This window comes from Cebus imitator, unplaced genomic scaffold, assembly GCF_001604975.1.
Source record: "Cebus imitator isolate Cc_AM_T3 unplaced genomic scaffold, Cebus_imitator-1.0 Scaffold607, whole genome shotgun sequence".
In the NCBI taxonomy this organism is placed as follows: Eukaryota; Metazoa; Chordata; class Mammalia; order Primates; family Cebidae; genus Cebus; species Cebus imitator.
The window spans coordinates 459106-475363 of NW_016107922.1; the positions used below are offsets into that span (position 1 = coordinate 459106).

Here is a 16258-nt window from a genome sequence, read left to right on the forward strand (position 1 = left end):
TGGCTTCAGGCAATTCTCCCACCTTAGTGTCCTAAAGTCCTGAGATTATAGGTATGAGCCACCACGCCTGACCCTAAGTTGGCTTTTAAAATAAGGTATAGTATTTATAGTGCTTTGATTAGTACCTTGTACATAGGAAGTAATCTGTAAGTTACGCCATTTCTTCACTTGTTTGTGTTGTCATTTTAATTGTTGGTTTTGGTGGTATGGTGGTATGACAGAGCTACTCTAAAATACCAAGTGGATGGGGCAATAAGAAAGTGAAAACAATACCCTTCCTTGCCTAAAGAAGGTAATTTACAAACTTTTCCTCCCTCCTCCATCTCTTCTAAGTAGAGATAACACAAAACTGGAAAGTAAAATCTATCTTTAAAAATTACAATACTGGACCAGGTGCTGTGGCTCACGCCTGTAACCCCAGCACTTTGGGAGGCTGAGGTGGGCGGATCATGAGGTCAAGAGATCGAGACCATCCTGACCTACATGGTGAAACCTCATCTCTACTAAAAATACAAAAATTAGCTGGATGTGGTGGCATGCACCTGTAGTCTCAGCTTTGGGAGGCTGAGGCAGGAGAATCACTTGAACCTGGGACGTAGAGGTGGCAGTGAGCCGAGATCACACAACTGCACTCCAGCCTGGTGTCAGTGCAAGACTCGGTCTCCAAAAAAAAAAAAAATTACAATACTGTAGTATACAATTGGAGGGGCCACTGGCTTGTAAGAGAGAGAGGGCTTCTAGGCTTCCAAGCTTTGGAGGATGACAGCTCACTCCAGCTTCAGGGTAAGGACCACCGGAATGGTCCAGAAGAGGATACATTCAGGGGAGACAGACAGAGACAGAGACACACACACACACACACACACACACACACGGGGGAAGGGAGGGGGCAAAGGAGAGGGAGAGAGAGAGACAGAGACAAAGGCAGGGTTTAGTTCAGCTAAGTAAGAAAAGACATGGAGATCCTAACCAGAAGCTATCATCAGGTCTCAAGCTTATACATTTGTCAAGGATTTTCATTAGCATTATTTTTAATACAGAAGGATTTAAAATAGTCTTCAATACCCTCAGAAAAGTTTAAAAATACTTATGGTTCATCTAAACTAACTACTATTAAAAAAGAAATAAGTACATTTTAAAGTCCAATGTGGAAGGAAGCCCATATTGTACAATACCTCTACATAAAAAACTACAAAGTATTACTGGGAGAAATTAAAGACATCCTAAATAAAGGGATGTATATCATGCTCATAGATGGGAAAACTATCGTAAAGACATCAACTATTCCCAAATTAACCCTTTGGGGTTCAATACAATCTCCAACATAAAATCCTACCAGGTTTTTTCTAATGGAAATTGACAACCAATTCTAAAATTTATATAGCAATAAAAAAGGCCAAGAAAATTAAGCTGCTCTTGAAAAACAGCAAAGTTTGAGAGCAGACACTACCAGATAACGCCTCATTACAAAGGTACACTAATTAAGACTACATAAGTATACAACAAAATCACAGCTAAAAATATTTTTTAAAATATAAAATAAAATGAAAGACGTCATAAGTAGAGTAAAAGCTTAAAAATAGGCAATTAGACCTGGCTGGCCACAGTGGTTCATACCCATAATCCCAGAACTTTGGGAAGCTGAGGCGGGAGGACTGCTTGAGGCCAGGAGTTCAAGACCAGCCTGAGCAACATAGTGAGACATCGTTCTCCACAAGAAATTGGCCAGGTGTGATGGCATGCGCCTGTAGTCCCCTCTACTCAACTCAGGAGGCTGAGATGGGATGATCCCTTGAGCCCAGGAGTTTGAGGCTGCACTGGGCTATAATTCTGCCACTGTATAGTCCAGCCTGGATGACAAAGTGAGACATTGTCTCAATTCCAAAAAACCCAAAGAGGCAATTAGACCAATTAAATAAAATAGAATCCAGAAATAGATATACACATGGTCACAAGATCTGTGGCAAAAATAAACTCTGGGAAAATGGATGGTATGATCCTAATTACTAAATACATATCTACTTATTTGCATACCTTTATACATAATACAATTTATATAAATAAAACACGTGTTTAGAAAAATGTACACCAAGCCAATCTATTTCCATTTATTTAAAAGAATATATTTTTCAAACCACCCTGAAGCCCTCTCCCAAGCCTTGGACCAAATGGAATAAAGCTTTCTACAGCATAAAGAATTCTTTAAATTAAAAAATAGCACAAATTTAAAAACTAAAAGAATGTAAATATGAACAGGGCTCTGCTACTTCCTGGGAACATAAGCTGAGTAGCTGCTCAGCAGTCTCCACAGGAACTGTGAAACAGTTTGAATCAGGTAAGAGCATCTCCTGAATGTCTGAATTTTGCCCATCTCAAACACAGAGTAGGGCATATGGAAATAACTGCAAATTTTTTTTAACTTTTTATTCTTTTTTCAGTATTGATATTCACATTCATAAAATTCACATAACATAAAATTCAGAGCCAGGCACAGTGGCTCACACCTGTAATCCCAACATTTTGGGAAGCAAAGACGAGAAGATCACTTCAGCCCAGGAATTTGAGACCAGCCTGGGCAACACAGTGAGATCCCATCTCTAAAAAAATTTTTTTTAATTAAAATTTTTTTCTTACGCTTATTTTTTGTTTGTTTTTTTCCTTTTGGTGGAGAACGGGGTCTTGCTATATTGCCCAGGCAGGTCTCCAACTCCTGTGGGCTCAAGCTATCCTCGCGCCTCTCACTCCCTAAGAGCTGGGATTATAGGCATGAGCCACAGCGCCTGGCTAAATTAAAATTTTTTGAAAATTATCTGGGTGTGGTGATGTACACCTGCAGCCCCAGCTACTCAGGAGGCCGAGGTGGGAGAATGACCTGCGCCTGGGAGGTCGAGGTTACAGTATGCCGTGACCATGCCGCTGCACTGAAGCCTGAAGAACAGAACAAGACCCAGTCCTTAAATAAATAAAACAAAACGCACCATTTCTAGGTGTACCATTCAGTGGATTTTAGTATATTCAGTGTTGTGCAACCACACCGGAATTACCAGAACATTTCCATCATCCCAAAACACACCCTTTGGTAACCACTCTCCATTCTCCCTTTTTCCAACCCCTGGTAATCACTCATCTACGTTCTGTCTGTGAGAAGTCTAAATGCTGGCTGCTTTCACTTAGCATGATGTTTTCAAGGTTCACCCATGCTGTACTATGTATCAGCACTTCATCCTTCTTTATGGCTGAGAATAATATTTCATTGTATGTAGGCAGCACACTTATTAATTAATTAGCTGGTGAATATTTGGGTTGATTCTACCTTTTAGTATAGTGTCGTTATAATGTCCATGTCTGGACATTTGTCTGAATGCTTTTCAGTTATTTTGAATACCGTAGGGGTAAAACTGCCAGGTCACAGGGTAATTTTATGTCAAACTATTTTCCAAAAAACGTCAAAAAATATTTCCAAATATTTTTGGAATTCCAAAACATTTCTGAAAGTAATGATGTCGAACATCTTTTCATGTCTAACTGGCCATTTGTGTATTTTCTTTAGAATGATGTCTATTGAAATCTTTTGCCCATTTTTAAATGGAGTTGTCTCATGTTGTATTGTGAGAATTTTTAATTCTTTTTTTTTTTTTTTTTGAGACAGAGCTTTGCTCTGCTGCCCAGGCTGGAGTGCCGCAGTGCCTCAGCCTCCTGGCTTCAGGAGATTCTCCTGCCTCAGCCTCCCGGCTTCAGGCGATTCTCCTGCCTCAGCCTCCCAAACAGCTGGGATTATAGGTGTGCACCACCACACGTGGCTAACTGTTATATTTTTGTAGAGATGGGGTTTCACCATGTTGCCTGGTCTTGAACTCCTGACCTCACGTGATCTGCCTGCCTCGGCCTCCCAAAGTGCCGAGATTACAAGCGTGAGCCACTGCGCCTGGGTGAGTTTTTATTCTTAAATAAGACTGCTACAAAATTAGATACTGAAATAATTGCAAGGTGCTTGTAATTAGGCTGAGACTAAAGGAAATGGCAATAAACAAGGTGTCCTGAAAAGTAGTTCTATGAGAGGGACTAGTAGTCTATGCTAATTAATAATTTTTAAAGTTCTTTAAAAAGACCTCTGCCATTAGTGCCATTCCTCATATGGATTCCTTTCCCAGACTTCAAACCTCACATGACTACAACATTTCTGGAACCGTCATCCATAATGAATACTAAAAAAGAGTACCTCACAACCAAATGCAGTACATAAAGACAAGCCTATATACCCATCAACTGCAAAGCTCACGCAACACAGCCAGCGAGAAGAGATGCTTGTCCTACTGAAGACTATAAACACTAACTCCATATCATTTCTCTTACCTCATACCTCATCATCATCTCATCATCTCCCCTCCCTTTATTTAATCATTAAGTACTAAATACGCCTCAGCCAGCTGCGGTGGCTCACGCCTGTAATCCCAGCACTTTGGGAGGCCGAGGTGGACAGATCACGAGGTCAAGAGATCGAGACCATCCTGGGCAACATAGTGAAACCCCGTCTCTACTAAAAATACAAAACTTAGCGGGCCGTGGTGGCACGCACCTGTACTACCAGCTACTGAGGAGGCTGAGGTGGAAGAATCGCTTGAACCCGGGAGGCAGAGTCTGCAGGGAGCCAAGATTGTCGCCACAGGCTGGAAACAGAGCGAGACTCTGTCTCCAAAAAAAAAAAAAAAAAAAAAAAAACCTCAATATATTTATTCCTAAACATATCTTCTTACATCTAAATATCTGTCTTCCCTTCCACCAGTATTTTCTGGTATTACTCTAATATAAGCAATCGCTCCCTCCCCCTCCCTCTCCCCCTCCCTCTCTTTCTTTCTTTTTGAGACAGGGTCTCATTCTGTTGCCCAGGTTGGAGTGCAATGGCGAGAACACAGTTGACTGCAACCTCTGTCTCCAGGGCTCACGCAACCGTCCCACCTCGGCCTTCAGAGTAGCTAGGACCACAGGCATGCACCATCATGACTAGCTAATTTTTATATATTTTGTAGAGATGGGGTTTTGCCACGTTGCCCAGGTTGGTCTCAAATTCCTGAGCTTATGCAATCTGCCTGCTTTGACCTACCAAAGTGTTAGGATTATAGGTATAAGCCACGTGCCTGGCCTCAATCATTATCTTTCATCAGAAGCAACGCAAAGACTCCTAACAGCCTGCAATCCAATTCGGATGATGTAAAAAACCAGTAAATGAAGCCAAAAATCTGGGAATCATATTGGGTTTCTCCAGTTCCTGGCTTCTCATTGTCAGGAATGATGCTCTGTAGGTGCTAGTAATAAAACAATTTCTGCCTTCAGGGAGTTTAAAACAGAGTGACAGAGGCCAGGCATTGTTGTCCCATGCCTGTAATCCCAGCACTTTTGGAAGCCCAGGCAGGAGGTTAAGCTTGAGCCCAGGAATTAGAGGCCACCTGGGTAAGATGATGAGACTCCATCTCTACAAAAAAAAGAAACAGCGATGGAGACAAACAGGGTACTCTGGGAACGTGAAGGAGAAAACTTATTCTCAGAGGTTCATCAAAGAGAGAACAACAATGTTGGATCTTTTTTTTTTTTTTGAGATGTAGTCTCACTCTGTTGCCCAGGCTCTCTTTTCTAATTTTTGTAGTTTAACTAAAGATGGGGTTTCACCATGCTGGCCAGGCTGGTTTTGAACTCCTGATCTCAAGTAATCCACCCACCTCGGCCTCCCAAAGAGCTGGGATTACAGACGTAAGCCACTGTGCCCAGCCAAAGTTGGATCTTAAAGAATGAAAGAGGGCTAGGCACAGTGGCTCACGCCTGTAATCCCAGTACTTTGGGAGGCGGAAGCAGGTGCATCACCTGAGGTCGAGAGTTTGAGATCATCCTGACCAACATGAAGAAACCCCATCTCTACTAAAAATACAAAATTAGCCAGGCATGGTGGCGCATGCCTGTAATCCCAGCTACCTGGTAGGCTAAGGCAGGAGAATCGCTTGAACCCGGCAGGCAGAAGTTGTGGTGAGCCAAGATCGTGCCATTGCACTCCAGTCTGGGCAGCAAGAATGAATCTCCATCTCAAAACAAACAAACAAACAAACACACACACACACACACACACACACACACACACACACACACGGAAAGAGAAAACCAGCAGATCAAGATGAGCAGGATATAGTTCAGACAGCAGGAAAAGCATAAACAAAAACATGGTGCTTAGAAATATCATCATATGTGCAGACTACTGGCTCTTCAGTATGACAGAGCATAGGACAGGGAGTGAAGAAAGATGAAGCTGGAGCTACAGAAGGAGGAAAAATTAGGCCAACGCATGAGAAGTAAAATATCAGTACCTTTCTTGATATAAAACATTGACACTATCTCATAAAAGATGCATGTTTCCCCCTTGGCCTTTCTGAGACATGAATTCAAGACCCTGTCCCAGAATATGGCACCTCTTATATACCATCAATTACTCAGAGCAGAAAAGATGAATCTAAGGTGCCATCTGGCCATGACATAAAGGCTCATTTTGAATGTGACAAAATAAAGTAATTCTACATTCGAAGTCTATTTCTAATTTTCTGACTCCTGCAGTTAAAAAGCAAGATGGCAAAGTCATACAATATTTAGAATGAAACATCATCCCTTCTTGAGCACATTAATGTTTTCCTAGGAAACCAAATATAAATTTTTGAAAAGCTACAGCACAGTGAAGAGCATTAGAGGAGGTAAAGTCAATCTTTCTCCTCCATTACCAGGGCCATCACTTAGCAAATCTCTCTGTAATCGTGTACTACGTGCTCCCTATGGGAGGGGAGGCTTATCCTGGCAAGGTTACTCACTGTGCCCTATAAATGCCATACTCAATTCCCAAGCCCTGTGTCCTTCTTCACATAGGTACCGATGTTAACATTTTAGGGGAGCAGAAGCGGTTTTGCAAATATGATGAAAGGTATTAAGACCTCTCTCCCTTAAAACTGCTTTCGTACAAAGCAGCATAGCATTTTGGGGGGAATTTCAGACTCCCTGCAGCGCATCTACAGACCCCAATTTAAGACCCCTGATCTGGCTCCATCAGGGTCTGGCATAAATTCCCCTGGATCCAATCTTCCTCTCTCATTCCTCCTGAGCTCCTGGACAGCACTCAGTCCAGGCCACACAAAGTATCACTATACAGTCTATTTCATACCATACTTCACAGTGATTTTTTCACATGTATCAGTCATCTCAACAACATTATCAATACTTCAAGGGAGAAAACATGTTTTTAACGTCTTTGTTATCCCCCAGGTAATGCCTAACATATGCTGAGCAAGCAGTAATGCTCAATAAATGCTTGGATGGTAGGAAAGTTGGTCCTATCTTTGATATAAAAGCTCTAAACACCAAGTACTGTTAGGTACAGCTCTTTATTCATCTCGTACTTCCACACCTCTAAACTGCACCTGTGTCTTTGTTATCCAAGGTCACACTGCACTGGCACCAAAAACAATTCCAACCCGCAAACAGTATGACTCAAGTCACACTATCCCATCAATCCAAAAAATCCAGAATGCTCTCCCAATTCTGTGCATCTAAATCCTTACTGTTACTTCTAAACTCACAGGATTTCTCTGTTGCTCCTTGCTATAAAACATACAGGAAATAGTGTCGATCTGCCTTGTATTCTTAACTATAAGCTCCTAGAGACTAAGGATATATTTTTATAATATTTTTGTTGTACTGGTTTCTTTTCTCAGCCCCACTCTTCCCAAGTGCCTTTTAAGATTCAATACAAATTTTATTAATATAATTGTTATGTACAGTTCTCTTAATATAGGCTGGCTACAGTGGCTGACACCTGTAATCCCAGCACTTTGGGAGGCTGAGCTGGGTAGACTGTTTAAGCCCAGGAGTTCAAAACTAGCCTGGGTGACACAGTGAGACCGTGTCTCTAAAACACACACCTCTCTCTCTCTCTCAACACGAGCGAGAGAGAGAGAGAAAGGCTGGCCTAGTTCTTGAACTGGGGGTCTTTTCCACTGAAGAAGTCACTTCTCTTTCTGCATCTTTGCTACTTTGGAATCACCCACCCACATAGATGAAACATTTTCTTTTCCCTTATGATTTTTAGTAGAGACGAGGTCTTGCTATGTCCCCAGCCTATGTTGCCAGGCTGGTCTCAAATTTCTGGGCTCTAGCGGGCCTCCCAGAATGCTGGGATTGCAGGCATGAGCCACCACTCCCGGACATAACATTCTTTATGGCAATATAACGTGTGCCATAGCCTGCTGTTCTACACCTGCAAGTCTCTCTGCAGAGGAAATACAGGTTTTCCAACTTCGACTGTAAGCAAAGAAGAAAGACACTCAGTGGAGTTCTCAACAGGACTGAATCATCTCAGAGCATAACCAAAGCTCAGTTTAGGATACACCACAAATGGTTCAAACACACAAGATTCCAAACATAATAAACACCTTTCTACATTCTAGCAGAGGCCTTTTGCTACCCTGAGTCATGGTTCCCATAGGCTACCTAAGCTGATCTAACGAATCCTTGCTGCTTTTCAACAAAAGTGCTTTACTTCCTTCAAGACGTGACCATACTTCTTTACAGAAGCCTTTCCTGTTTAAGCCCTACTTTACTTCACAACTACCAGTCCTTTCTTTTTTCTTTTTTTCTTTTTTGAGACGGAGTCTCACTCTGTTACCCAGGCTGGAATGCAGTGGCGCTATCTTGGCTCCTGCAACCTCCACCTCCTGTGTTCAAGTGATTCTCCTGCCTCAGCCTCCTGAGTAGCTGGAATTAAAGGTGTGCACCACCACACCTAGCTAATTTTTTAAAAATATTTTTGGGGCTGGGCATGGTGGCTCATGCCTGTAATCCCAGCACTTTGGGAGGCTGAGGCACGTGGATCACCTGAGGTCAGGAGTTCAAGACCAGCCTGGCCAACATGGCAAAACCCCATCTCTACTAAAAATACAAAAATTAGCCAGGTGTGGTGGCTTGTGCCTGTAATCCCAGCTACTAGGGGGTGCTGTGGCAGGAAGACTGCTTGAACCTGGGAGGCAGAAGTTGCAGTGAGCTGAGATCGTGCCATTGCACTCCAGCCTGGGCAAGAGAGCGAGACTCCATCTCAAAATTTTTTTTTTTTTTTTTTTTTTTTTTGGTAGAGATGGGGTTTCATCATGGTGTTGGCCAGTCTGGTCTCGAACATCTGACCTCAAGTGATTCGCCCGTCTTGGCCTCCCGAAGTGCTGGGATTACAGGCGTGAGTCACTGAGCCTGGCCCATTTTTTTTCCTTTGTATAAACAGTCCCCAATTTATTATGGTTCCACTTACAATACTTTGACTTTATCATGGGTTTATCAGAGTATTAAATGCATTTTCAACTTGTAATACTTTTTTTTTTTTTTTTTTAAAGACAGGGTTTCACCATGTTGGTTAGTCTGGTCTTGAACTTCCGACCTCGGGTGATCCACCCACCTTGGCCTCCAAAGTGCTTGGATTACAAGCATGAGCCACCATGCCCAGCCTTAACTTGTAATACTTTCAACTTGTGATGGGTTTATTGGAATGTGCCCCCATCATAAATCAGTGGGCTCTATATTCTACAGTATCTACTAAATAACTGTACTTTACCATGCCTTTATGAATATTTGTTCAGTCTGAGGAACTAAACAATTGGCTCTTTTATGTTTAGGGTGTGTTTAATAAGCATATAATTAGCAATCTAATAAATTCATAGTCACACTCTTATGTTGAAGAGAGAAATGTAAGATAATTATAATCTCTGTTTTAAGAGTCTTTAATCCAGTTGGGGAGATTATATAACATGGAGGTCCTCAAACTTTGCTGCCTAGAAGCACATTACAACCCATAACAATTAAATTAGAATCCTTAATAAAGATAGGACCCAGGCATTATATCTGGTTAATGTAAGAGTATGTAATTCTGCTGTAATCAATTTAACCTTATTCTTAGTCTCTCTGATACCTGAAGCCTCTGGCACAATGAACAGGCAGAGGTAAGATGATTTAGACATTTCAGTAACTGTAAGGTAAATCACTTCATCCACTAAATATTTACAATCACTTCGGTAATATCTCAAACTTTGCTGATTCTTGGTAAGTCACCAAGGGAACCATTTCTGTAACCTTCTTGAAAGACTGGAGGTCCACGATGAAGGACAACCCACTCACCAAAGCCGCATCAACAGTTAAGCTAAATTTTCCTGTAAAGTTGCATTTAGCTATCATTTTGCCAGAACAATAATCCGAATGGGTCACGCAGATCCTCTAACATCTGTTACTAAGGAATTACTGTGTCACATAATTTATATATCCAAAGGCTTATCTGTTTATTAATTCGTCTCTTCATAAACCTCCATTTTGTGAAGAGATCAGAAAGAAAGGCTCACGTGCGGAATAATTCTACAAGGAAAAAGAACAGGGCAGTTTAAAGTAGCACAAAGTCCCCATTTGTCCCTCATTAACTGCAGTACACTTGTGTTACTCATCTGCTCTTTCAAACCTCCAAATGAGAAACTAATACTGGGGCTTAGCAGCTGTGTAATCCTCCATCCTCAAATCTCTGCAATGTGGCTAACAGGAAAGTCATGAGGCACTGCAGAGGATTAAACTTTTTTCATTATTGAAACCACCAACATTTTAAAACTGGGCTAAGTGAAGAACAAGTTGGGAAAGTCAATATACAATACCAAGTAAATCTGTCACAGTCTAACCATGAGAAGAAGCAAGATAATCCAATTTTATCAAATAATTTGCATTTCAGAGTTATGAAAAATAGTCAACATCAGTTACTATCGGCTTAAAACAGTGTACTCTTCTTAGTCTTTCATTTACATTAAAATTTTTTCACACACACACACACACACACACAAAAACCCTCAAAAACTTTATTAAACTCCTACCTCCAAACTTGAGTTATCTGGAGACAAAGAATCTTGGAATCACCTCTGCTCATATGCTACAAGTTTTGTAATCTGTTTTCATGCCATGTCAAAAGACGCAGCCTTACAATTACCCAGCTCTTCAAACAGAAGGGTTATCCAGTGGTCACAGGTCTCAAGTGACCACTGATAGGAAGTCTCAACAGGTTATTTATCTGGACTTCTAAAAACAGAACCTCTAATAGCAATAACTGATTAAATAAGCAAAAACAAAACAAGAGCCATCATGAAAACACTAAGAATTTTAGTTCTCAGAAAACAGACCTTTAGAGCTCTAAGCCAAGTAAGTGAAATGGAAATTTCAAAAGTTCCATCGTGGCTGGGCATGTTGGCTGAGCATGTTAGCACTTTGGGCGGCCGAGACAGGTGGACTGTTTGAGCCCAGGATTTCGTGACCAGCCTGGGCAGCACGGCAAAACCGCATCTCTACAAAAAATACAACAGGTGGGCATGGTAGCGCATGCCTGTGGTCCCAACTAGTCAAGAGGCTGAGGTGGGAGGATCACTTGAACACAGGAGGTAAAGGCTGCAGTGAGTCATGACTGTGCCACTGCACTCCAGCCTGGCCAACAGAGTGGAACCCGGTCTTAAAAGAAAAATGCCCATCATGAAGAAATAAGGGAAAAGTCAACAAACTGAAAATTTCAAGTAAAGTATCTCTTCCTTTTATTATTATCTTTTAATGAGGGTCTCAATCTGTCACCCAGGGGCTAGAGTGCAGTGGCATAATAATAACTCACTGCAGCCTCAAAATCCTGGGCTCAGTAGATCCTCCCACCTCAGCCTCTTGAGTTACTGGGATTACCGGCATGAACCACCAAGCCACCGTGCCCCGGCTTTTCGCCTTATTTTTAACAGCTCAAAGCTAACAAAAGATTGAAGAACGTGCTTTGTTCCATACCTAGAGGACCCTTCATCTCATCTAAGACATTAGATCAAGTTTGTCTGATCACAACTTTAGCATTTTGTTGAAAAGTCAATTCAGATTTATTTTTTGTTGTTGTTGTTTACTTTTTTTGAGACAGAGTCTTGCTCTGTCACCTAGGCTGGAGTGCAGTGATGTGATCTCAGCTCACTGCAACCTCCGCCTCCCAATTTCAAGCGATTCTCCTGCCTCAGCCTCCCAAGTAGCTGGGATTATAGCCATGTGTCACCATGCCCAGCTAATTTTTATATTTTTAGTAGAGATGGGGTTTCGCCATGTTGGCCAGGCTGGTCTTGAACTCCAAACCTCAAGTTATCTGCCCACCTTGGTCTCCCAAAGTGTTGGGATTACAGGTGTGAGCTACCGTGTCTGGCCTCAATTTTGTATTTTTTGTAGAAACAGGGTTTTGCCATGTCACCGGGCTGAAGCCTCCCTTATTAATTATTATCATAGGCTGGGTACAGTGCCTCACCGCTGTAATCCAACACTTTGGGAGGCTGAGGCAGGCGGATCACAAGGTCAGGAGTTCGAGACCATCCTGATCAACATGGTGAAACCCCATCTCTACTAAAAATACAAAAATTAGCTGGGTGTGATAGCACACACCTGTAATCCTAGTTACTCAGAAGGCTGTGGCAGGAAAACTGCTTGAATCCAGAGGCGGAGGTTGCAGTGGGTTGAGACCCCTGCTTGAACCCAGAGGCAGAGGTTGTAGTGAGCTGAGATCCCACCACTGCACTCTTGCCAGGGGGACAGAGCAAGACTCTGTCTCAGAAAAATAATAATAATAATAATTATTGTTATTATTATAATGAAGAACAGGCTTTCACTAAAAGAAAAAGAGCTGTTTTGGATGATATACTTACAACTTATCATAGAAGAATAACAACTACAAGTAGTCTCAGAACCATTCTGACAATCTTAAATCCTTTTTAGCACAAAATAATGGTGTTGTTGAGAGTATTTATCTCTCTGGCTTCACTGACATAAAATGCAAAGGAGTGATTTGAGGGCTCAAAAATATGAAACTAGCTGGGATCAACCATGAGTTTACATATGCGCAAAGAAGCAGAGCACTGTGTCCTTTTTGTTTTTAAATAAATGAAGCCAGAAGGGTTGAGTAACTTGCCTAAGGTCCCTTAGCTCGCTATGACAAATTGGATAGCGACAATTGATAACCCTTACATAACTCTTATCATGTGCCCTTCTAAAGACTTCACTTAATTAATCTATTTAAACCTCATGACAATGCTATGAGAGGAGTATTATTATTTCCATTTCACAGACAAGAAAACCAAAACAGTCTTCTCAAAGTAATAAAGCTCAGACTCAAGCCCAGGCAGCTTGCCTCCAGGGCCCACATTTTTACCAACTATGCTGTCATACCTCTTAGGCTGAGGTCCCCTGACTCCCTTCTGCTGCTTTTCCTTCTATAATACAGTGCCTTTTGAGTTAACAGCCAGAGTATTAATAGACAGAACATGTTATTCTTGGTGTTTTTTTCAAGCAGACACACAAAGATACATGCATGGAACTCTTCAATTAAAAAGGGAAGCAGAGAAGAAACATATGTAAATAAAAGGAATATGTCAAAATAAATGTAAAATAAAATACAAATATAACTTTGCCTTGATGGTAGGAACTAAGAAAAAAACTAAATAAAGGAATATACCAAAATAAATATAAAATAAAATACAAACAGAACTTAACTTTGGTGGTAGGAACTACGTAAAGATCAGGTTAACAATCGCTCCAAGAACTATTCCAAAAATTGGCTGCATTGTGATGTCTATATTGATTGTATTTTTTGTTTCACTTTTTTTTTTGGTGGGGGCAGCACGTCATATCAAATTACAAAATATTCTGCCAAATCAAGCAACATTTTACCTTTTGAGTCATAGCTGTTGCTAAGCTGAGCTCCTATGGACTTAACTTTTCCATCTAAAGATGCTCTGGCAAAATTTCAAAGCCCATCTACATTGGCAAACTCACCTAAGGACTCACTGACCTTAAGATATATGCCAACCAACCTCTAGCATCACTTCTCGGACTTTCTATACCTATTCCTCAAGAAAAAGAGCTGTTTTGGATAATATATTACTTACAACTTCTATTAGAATAACATCTACAAGTAGTCTTAGAACCATCCTGACAATCTAAATCATTATTAATACCAAATATTTGTATTGTTGGAAGTATCCATCTTTTTGGCTCCACTGACATAAAACGCACAAAGGAGTAACTTCGAGGGCTCAAAAATATAAAACTAGCTGGGATCAACCAGCTAGTTTTATATTTTTGAGCCCTCGAAGTTAGAAAATGGAAACAGATCACTGCCTTGGACCCTTATAACCAAATGCCTCTCAGATCGCTATTAACCTAAAATAAGAAAATGGAGAGTGTTGGAGAAATTATAGAGAAGTAATTTTCCACCCAACATGATGAGAAAGATCCATAAAAAAGACATTTCAGAACACAACACAGTAAACATCCACACCCACCTATACAGCAAGCAGATTTCCCAAAACAGCACTTACTCTTACTAGACTAAATTGTTTTTATCAGCAACCCACTTCATGGATTTCGGATCATTTCCCATGTGTCATCTCCCACAATATGAAAACTGTTCTAACAAATGATTAACCTAGAAGCTTCCAAGAGTCTTTAAATATCCTAGATTAAACAAACAAAAACCTGTTCTAAAATCAGAAGCTTCATAGCAAAAGAAAATGACAAAGATTAATTTTATTCAAAATACTTAAATATTACAATAGACATTAAATGCCATTTCCTCCAATAATCTTTTACGTAATCTAAAAGTAAATCTTTCACAGAAGTATTTAGTTTAGCATGTGATGACAGAGAAAATAAAATACAAGCCTTACCACAATGGACTTCCTCTGCCCTTTCCAGGAGACAGACTTACTTCTAACGTAGCAAACACAAGCCCAGGAAATGAGAGAGAGAACGAGGAGGGAGGGAGCAAGGATGACTCAGGGAGAATCACAGCACATGAGCCAGTCTGTGCCCTCACTGTGCTGCAGGGCAAATAAAAGTCAGAACTGAAGCTAGGAGTGATCAGGCTTAAAGAGAGGGGGGAAAACCCAGATTCTTCAGGGACCCAAGTAAAAACCTGACATTTGTAAAAATGTAACATTTTCACAAAACACTTTCACATCATTATTTTTGTGAGATAGAGAAGCTCTTTCTTCCCTTTTTGTAGTTGAAACTGAGGCTCAGAGAAATTAAATGAATCCTCCCAAAACACAGGGTTAGTATTTGGCAGAGCGGGGGGCAAGAAACAAATCTTTTTGTGATTTCCAATCCTTTTCTCAGTTCATCATTCTCTGGGTAAAAAGGCAGAGTGGAAAAAAAAAAAACAAGGTAGAAAGAGAAAAACAGGTTGGGCAAGGTAGCTCATGCCTGTAATCCCTGCACTTTGGGAGGCCAAGGAGGGGAGGGGGGGCATTGCTTGAGGCCAGGAGTTTGAGACCAGCTTCAGCAACATAGTGAAGCTCTCTCTCTGTGAAAAATAAGCCAAGTGTGGTAGTGCATGCACACTGTGGTCCCAGCGACTAGGGAGGCTGAGGTGAAAGGATCACTTGAGTCCAGGAAGTTGAGACTGCGATGAGCCATGATCACGCCATGGTACTCCAGCCAGGGCAACAAAGCAAGACCCTGTCTCTAAGTCCTAGCCATTTCTGTTAATAATTCAGAAAACAAAATATTATTTTTCTCCTTCAAATCTATATGCCCAAAACCTGCCTGTTCCTAACTATGTGCTATCACTCCATTCATCCAGCAGATTATGGCTGCTGGCACCACCTCCTCTGCTGCAGGTTTTCAAAAGTAGCTGCACTTTGAGAGCTAGGCAGTTTGTTTCCTTGATGTTGTGTTCCGGTGACTAAAGACAAATACATTCCCCATGGAAATCATACCACAGGCTTTATATAACAGACAAGCAAGATCATGTGGTCAAATGATTCTCTTCTGGAAGGGTTTTAGGAGCTGTCAATGTAATATTCAACAGAAAGTACCTTAAGGAGATTCACGCTGACAGCTTGTGTCACAAAGTACATTTTTGCCAACTAGCATAAAAAAGCAGTATCCTTCACGCTTGTCATCCCAGCACTTTGGGAGGCTGAGGCAGGCAGATTATAAGGTCAGGAGATTGAGACCATCCTGGTTAACACAGTGAAACCCTATCTCTGCTAAAAATACAAAAACGTTAGCCAGGCGTGGCAGCATGCGCCTGTAGTCCCAGCTACTAAGGAGGCTGAGTCAGGGGAATTGCTTGAACCCAGAAGGCAGAGATTGCAGTGAGCCGAGATCGCACCACTGCACTCCAGCCTGGGCAACAGAGTGAGACTCAATCTCAAAA

At 41.3% G+C, this 16258-nt stretch overlaps 1 protein-coding gene across 7 annotated transcripts in view; it reads right to left on the minus strand.

Moving 5' to 3' along the window:
- BCL2L13 (BCL2 like 13) overlaps positions 1–16258 on the minus strand; it is a 50419-nt gene that overhangs the window by 5030 nt on the left and 29131 nt on the right. The window contains exon 1 of one of the 7 annotated variants that reach the window (XM_017516858.2): positions 14763–14927. The exons of 5 other annotated variants lie outside the window; for them this stretch is intronic. The gene's annotated coding sequence lies outside the window, so the exon portion shown is untranslated. Of the gene's footprint in view, positions 1–14414; positions 14494–14762; positions 14928–16258 lie in introns of those variants that run through there. One more of the 7 variants, XM_037734336.1, reaches the window with a different exon arrangement.